Here is a 7,714-nt window from a genome sequence, read left to right on the forward strand (position 1 = left end):
GTGAGTTTTATAATAACTTCCTTCTCTGCTGTCCTGTGAATATTTTAGAGCATTCACCACATTCGGTCGATCCTAGTGCTGCATTATGAACATCTAACTATTTACATCTGTACTGTCTGGTAAACGGCGAGGTGCAGACGGGATATATTTGTTTGAGGACATAGTGCAACGTGTGTGTCTAAATCTGGTCCAAAACAACAGCACAGTCACAGCAGAGGGACGTGAAAACATCGCGTGTGAGATCTGAGCAGGAAAACGCATGGTCAGTTTGGAAGACTTGCATGAGGATGCGGAGTAGAAAACGAGCGTGTTAATAAAGAAGCCTGCATAGCATTTCCTTGTGAGGGGTTTTAAATAGAGATATCAAGTCATTTGATTTCACTTCTGCTTTTTGGAAGCGGTCACAAAACGAAATTCACAGTTCCAGGGTCCGCTGTCCCTTTTTCATTTCCATCGCTGGGCAATCCGACTCTGCAAACCTGTAGAGAGAGCAAAACAAAACGCTTACTCAAACATACTCTCATTTTCACCTAATAGCAAACAAAATCCTGCTTTGCTGAATGGAAAAAATCTAATTATGGCATACCAAGTAACACAAAAAGTCTAAGTTATGACAGAAAAAGTAGAAATTCGGAAAAAGTCGGAATAGTTTAATGTCATGTAATGTCATAATTTTGACTTTTTGTCATAATTATGACTTTTTAGGGTGCAATTATTTCATAGTATCCCATAATTTCAATTTATGTCATAATTATCTAATAAATGTACCAAATTGTCTGCAAATATTATTAAGTATCTCATAATTGACTTTCTATCTCATCATTTTTAATTTGTATGCCATAATTTGAACTTTTTAGGTTGTAATTATTACTTAGTCATAATTATGACAAGTCAATCTCATAATTTTGACTTTTTAGGTTATAAGTTTTAAACACAATTATTACTTAGTATCTCATAATTATTACTTCCGTATCTCATAATTGCTACTTGTCTTAATTATGAATTATACTTTTTTAGGGTGTAATTATTACGTAGCATCTCAATTTTGATTTATTTCATAATTTTGACTATCATAATTTTACCCTTTAAGTCAAAATGTTCAATTTCAAGTCATTTTTATTTGGTATCTCATAAATTTGACGTTTTAAGTCATAATTACATGGCCTTTTATCTCATTTATCCTAACTGCATTGCAACTTTTATGTCATAATATCTACTTTTTAGGCCACAATTATTACTTAATATCTCATTATTTTGGCTTTTTATGTCATAATTATTACTTTTTAGGTTGTAATTATTACTTATGATCTCATCATAATTTTACCTTTTAAGTCTAAAATTTAATTTTTTAAGTTGTATTTATCATCTAGTATCTCATTATTTCATCCTCTTTTGTCATAATTATGACTTTTCATATTTATCCATTAATTTTAACTTTTTATGTCATAATTTCTACTTTTTAGGCCATAATTATTACTTAGTATCTCATTATTTTGGCTTTTTATTTCATACTTTCATATCTCATAATTGCGGCTTTTAGTCATAATTATGACTAAAATGACTTGGTATCTCATAATTTTGACTTACATCATATTTGAGACTTTTTAATCTTTTAATTTTACCTTTTAAATACATTTTTTTACTGTAAGGTCATATTTATTATCACTTATCCGTCATACTTTTTATGTCATAATTATGAATTCTATATCTCATAATTCCGACTACTTCTGTCGTCCACGCTTTTTTAGCCAGTGTTGGGGGTAATATATTACAAGTAACGCAAGTTACGTAATCAGATTACTTTTTTCAAGTAATTAGTTACTTTTTTATGGAGTAACGCAATATTGTAATGCATTACTTTTAAAAGTAACTTTCCCCAACACTGTATTTAGCAAACATCATGAATAACTTCTTTGAAAGCACAATAATCCAGCGTTAATAGAGGAAAAGAAACGCACCAGACAGAGGTGAACTGTGGTTATTGATCGCAGCGGTTCAGCAGACAGCTGATACACAATAACATGGAGGTGTTGACGGATGTGTGGTCTGAGTCAGCAGAATCGCTCTACAGTAGCTGTGGTAAACTTACTCTTGTGTAACTACACGTGGGCTTCCTTCCAAACATCACGTGGAAACTTGTTCTCCCTCACCACAGAACAAACCTGAGAGTGTTTCTATGATGGATATTTCTAATGGATATATTCTACTCAAGCGCACTATAATCACAGACGACATGGTTGTTCTGCTGTATTTGTAATCGCAGGTCCATGTGTCGGACAGCTGGCCAGTAGATGATTTACTGATGCAACATGGTGTCATCCGATCTCATCCCCGGCCAACTATGGCTGTAAGCAATCCAATAATGCCGTCTGTCCAATTGTTCTTCTGAGTTTGACCTGATCAAATGTACTTTACACTACAGTGAGATTTTTCACAAAAGGACTACATAAATAGACACCTTTAGCCTGCTATTCTGAGACACACTGAAACAAAATTGGTGTACAGTTTTCACACAGAAATTGATACACTGAAAATATAAAATACTACACACTATAAAAATAATACTAAAAATAATACATTTGACAAGAAATTGCTTCTTTAGTCTTTCTACTCTACATAATTTCACGCTTAATTTAATGTGAAAACTAATAAATAAGTGAACTAATAAAAAAATAAAGTATTAAAAAGTATTATAAAAAATACATGAATGAAATGTTTTTTTAATAAAATTATGAAACATTATAAAACATTATTGATATGAATTAATATAATTTGCATAATGTTACACATTACATGTTACACATTACATTGTGGTGTAAATTAATTAGTTCTTAAACAGTTTTAAAAATAACATCTGCTATAAATAAATGATTCATAATAAAATAATAATAATAATAATGCAATTAATAATTAAAAAAAGATAAAATATCTAAAAATTATATTTAAAATTTCACAATTAATTAAAGAAACAGCAAGTAACATTAAATTAAACACAATTAGAAAGACAGAAATATATATATATATATATATACTTTTTTTTTTGTAAAATGTACTTTGTTCTAATTGACTTTGAAAAAAAAATGTTTTTACAGTGTAAAAACTACTTCAGTTTCACATCTTATATTAGGCTTTTAATTTAATAATTTGAAAAGATTTTATACATAAACTTAATATGAAGATAAAAAAAAAAAAAAAGACTTTTCACAAAAGTTTAATAATAATAAGAAAAAAAGCAGCCTCTGATTGGAAAAGTGTGCTAAATAAATGGAAAACCAGCATGTTTTACTACAATTATCAGCTAAATGTTATTCCTGCTTACATAACAGCCTATAAACTAGAGCCCGACCGATATGGGTTTTTTGGGGCCGATACCGATACCAATATTAGGGAGTAAAAAAAGGCCGATACCAATATATCGGCCGATATTCTTTGTGTATATTATAGTACAGTACCAGTCAAAGATCCCCCAAATTTGGTGCGGATTCGCCACGCCGTTACGGAGATATGGCCGTTCAAAGTTTCAATGGTTTTCCATTGACTTAAGCTTTAAAGCGTTTCATCCAGGTCACCAGTAGCAAACAATGGAGCGCACTCTGCTGGACAAACTAAGTAATTACACCATTTCAAGTATTTTATCTGCATTATATGTTCTGTAAAAAAAAATTTCATATCGGCGGCATATTCGCCGATACCGATATATCGGCGACAGGCTCATATCGGCCGATAATATCGGCAAAACGATATATCGGTCGGGCTCTACTATAAACACTCACTCCTCCCCAACAATCCTGGAAAACACTCCTAAACCAGCCTGAATCTCCACAACGCAAACAAACAATGGTAGCTTTTATTAGATTCAACAAGACATGAGTTCTGAAAAGAGACAAATGCTCTGTTAAAATCTGACAGATACTGGTGCACTCTAATGCATTAGTTCCTTCCTGATCAAACGACTGTTGAACTTTCACATGAACATTGATTTTCCGCTCACCTATGATTGTATGTCAGTACAGAAGCTGCAGTGTTGATTATCTTGAGGTGAACAGAGAGGAACACACTGCACTGCTGTGAACTCAATGAGCCACTTAACCAATGATGAGAATCACAGAAACAACACAGCCCTCTACGAACACCTTGGCAATTGAATCGCCATTAGCTAGTAAATTTTTTGGTTTAGTTGCCAGACTGACATATATATATATATATATATATATATATATGCAATGTAGAGGGTTGCGAGACACAAGAATGATCTGAGCACAGAAATAGTTGGGTCTGGGAATAAAAATAATAGTATTACTGTATAATAATTAAAAAAGTAATGAAAATCATGTGCATACATCTTAAGACAGGAGTGAATGTGAAATTCAAGGTAATAAAATACTTTACTGACTTATAAAAAAAGCAAATAAATGTAGGACTACAAATAATCAACTTAAATATAAATAAACCGTATAATAAAATTGAATAATAATAATAATCATAAGTTAAAATACATAAATAAAAAAGGAACAATAAAGAGTATTAAACAAATGAAATATTAAATAATTAAATAGGTAAATTGCAATTTATGAAATATTATCAAACATTAAAAAGTATCAACAATAGTAACATTAAATACAAAACAATAAATAAATAAAATAATAAACATAATAAAATTACAAATAAATACATAATTAATAAAATAATTATGAAACATCAATGTTACACATTATTGTGAATTACTGAAAGTGTGGATTTTTAAATAGTTATTAAATAGTATTAAAAAGAATAAAATTAGATATTAATAATAATAAAATGGATTATTATTATTATTAGTAGTAGTAGTTAAATAAAATAAAATATTAAAATAAAAGTATGAAAAATAACACTAAAATATATAAATAAACAAACAATGTATTAAAATGAAAGTTAAACATAAATTAATTACACAATTAGGAAACATTATAATTGATAAGGAGGAATATAATTTACATACTCTTACACATAATATGTATTTTCATTCTTGTGGTGTAAATTACTGAAAGTGTGATTATTTTATTAAAAAAGGAGACGCAATATCATTACTGCTATATTTCCAATGTTTTTCTTTTATTTTATATTTTAACGATTCAGCACATTTGTGATCCTTCGACGTGAGTAACGTACTCAGTAATACAGACGCAGTATATGCAGTATACACAAGAGCTGGCAGGCAAAGAACAAAATGTTCTGAACGTGAGCAGAGACAGCTCAGAGTCTCACAGGCTGCTGTGTGGGGTCAGGGAGGGCTTCTCTGCACAGCTGCAATCATCTCCTCGTCCCAGGCTAAAAGTCTAAGGGAACGGAAAGCGCTTGGGGTGTCAATACACAAAAATACCCCCTTTTACCCCCTAAAACACCCACTGTGAGACGAACAGCCAGACTCGCGGCTCATTCCCAGCCAGCTTGTTTTGACGGATGGCTGCCTCCATTCAGGCCGTCCGGGAGAGGAAGGAGGGTTTGGGCCCAGGCGTGTTGCGTAACCGCTCTATACGCTCGCTGAAAGAATGACGCACGAGTCACGTCCATACGGCCTGTGCACACGACGCTCAACCCATCTGAAATAAGCCGTCGTCACTGCATTTCGCTGGAGATGCGTGCTAGTCTGAGCGAGTCATTGTTTTTGTATGTTCTCGCCTCGGGACACCAACCCAGCGAGTTTTGATTAAAATTGTGCTATAAAGCCGCTTCTAAAATGCATTTAATTTCCTCTGGCCTTTTCAGTTGAATCTCATCCAATGCAAAATCCTTAAAAGAATGCAATAAACTCTGCGGGAACGCCATTCCTGTATTACTGATGTTGCATAAAAATGAGTTCTTATACCCAAAACATGAAGCACCTGGTTTCGCGTATGAAACTTTGACGTTATTAAGACTTTAATTGTGAATTTCAAGTTAATTAAATTAAATTAAAGACTTAAATTTTGACTTCTAGTGGTACTTTGTCCATTCCGTGAATTACTTGCCAGAATAAATTTAATATATTTTGTTTTATTTTATTATAAATATTTAAATATTACATATTAAAATATAAATATTTTAGAAAATCTTGATATGGACTAGTGTTGTCACGGTACCAAAATTTCAGTATTCGGTACCAATACCAGTGAAAATCCACGGTTCTCGGTACCAATTTCGGTACCAAAGCCAAACACAAAAACATGCTAATTGAACAACATTTTTATTAATAACGTTAAACAAAACAATACATTTTTAATTAATCAAATTAATCAGCGTATTATTTAATTTTATTAAAATGTACAAATGACTGACAGACCTAAATGTTAATACAAAAGAAGGAAGAGGACAAACATACAGTTATAATTATTACTGAAAATATATAAACATTGCAGATTTAGCTAATTTGACTGATTTAGCAAATTTATAATATTCCAACATGAAGAACAACCACATACATAATAAAATAAATAAATAAATAAATATTATTAATAAAAACAATAAAATAACACAAACATAAACATGGAGAAATTAACTATTATTAATATGAATAATTTACATAATATTACACATTATATTTACATTATTTGAATTAAATCCATATAAACAGAGCCTCAGTATAATTTAAACATAAATGCTAAAGTGGCTTCTAAAATGCATTTAATTTCCCGTGGCCTTTCCAGTTGAATCCCATCCAATGCAAAACCCATAAAATAATGCAATTAACTGATGTTGTATAACCTTTGGTTCCTACCCAAAACATGCAGCACCTGGTTGGGAGTATGTCGCGTATTAAACTCTGATGCTATCGCCTCTGGCAGAGTGCATTCTGCTGCTAAAAAGGTGTCGGATCTTGTTAATCAGAATCCCATCCAATGCAAAACCCATAAAAGAATGCAATAAACTGATGTTGTATAACCTTTGGTTCCTACCCAAAACATGCAGCACCTGGAGTATGTCGCGTATTAAACTCTGACGCTATTGCCTCTGGCAGAGTGCATTCTGCTGCTAAAAAGGTGTCGGATCTTGTTAATCAGATCACTCATGGAGCTTAGGGTGTGGCGTCAGAAAACTAAACAGGCCTGTGAGTTGAGCGATGGGTAGGGCACGGCCGCCTCGCAGGGTACATGCTGCCCCTGAGGCCAAATATGTGGGTTTGATCCGAGAAATACAAAGCAGCAGGAACGATGAGAAATTCTTGAATAGTTGAAGAACTCTGGGAAGCGAATTCAAGATTGGCCTAGCTTGGATTAAAATCAATTTGGCACTTTAGAGTACTTTAACACTTACGTACTGCAAAGGCTGCCAATAGAGTGCTGAAGATATGACGTATTTTGTAGACCTATTTTTCTATGCAATTGTTTTGATAGAGTGAAACATTTTTAGTTTCAATATTATGTGTTCTTCAGATGTTCTTCTTCAAGATTGGCCTAGCTTGGATTAAAATCAATTTGGCACTTTAGAGTACTTTAACACTTAAGTACTGCAAAGGCTGCCAATAGAGTGCTGAAGATATGACGTATTTTGTAGACCTATTTTTCTATGCAATTGTTTTGATAGAGTGAAACATTTTTAGTTTCAATATTATGTGTTCTTCAGATGTTCTTCTTTAAATACAATAAGTATCAGCTTAGGCCTGGGCGATAAAACGGTATCGATATTTATCGACGGTACATCTTCTTGGATAACGATATAAAAAATGTTCGATATAGTGCACGATATAGGCACGTGCTAT

General features: G+C 32.3%; 1 protein-coding gene across 1 annotated transcript in view; it reads right to left on the reverse strand.

Moving 5' to 3' along the window:
• Positions 1 to 252: 252 nt before the first annotated feature.
• The window catches only part of LOC107726311 (serine/threonine-protein kinase 35-like), a 15,689-nt gene continuing 8,227 nt past the window's right edge, over positions 253 to 7,714 (reverse strand). The window contains exon 3 of the mRNA XM_016535852.1: positions 253 to 479. The gene's annotated coding sequence lies outside the window, so the exon portion shown is untranslated. The remainder of the gene's footprint in view (positions 480 to 7,714) is intronic.

The sequence above is a fragment of the Sinocyclocheilus rhinocerous genome, unplaced genomic scaffold (assembly GCF_001515625.1).
Source record: "Sinocyclocheilus rhinocerous isolate Xijiao unplaced genomic scaffold, SAMN03320098_v1.1 scaffold3808, whole genome shotgun sequence".
NCBI lineage: Eukaryota > Metazoa > Chordata > Actinopteri > Cypriniformes > Cyprinidae > Sinocyclocheilus > Sinocyclocheilus rhinocerous.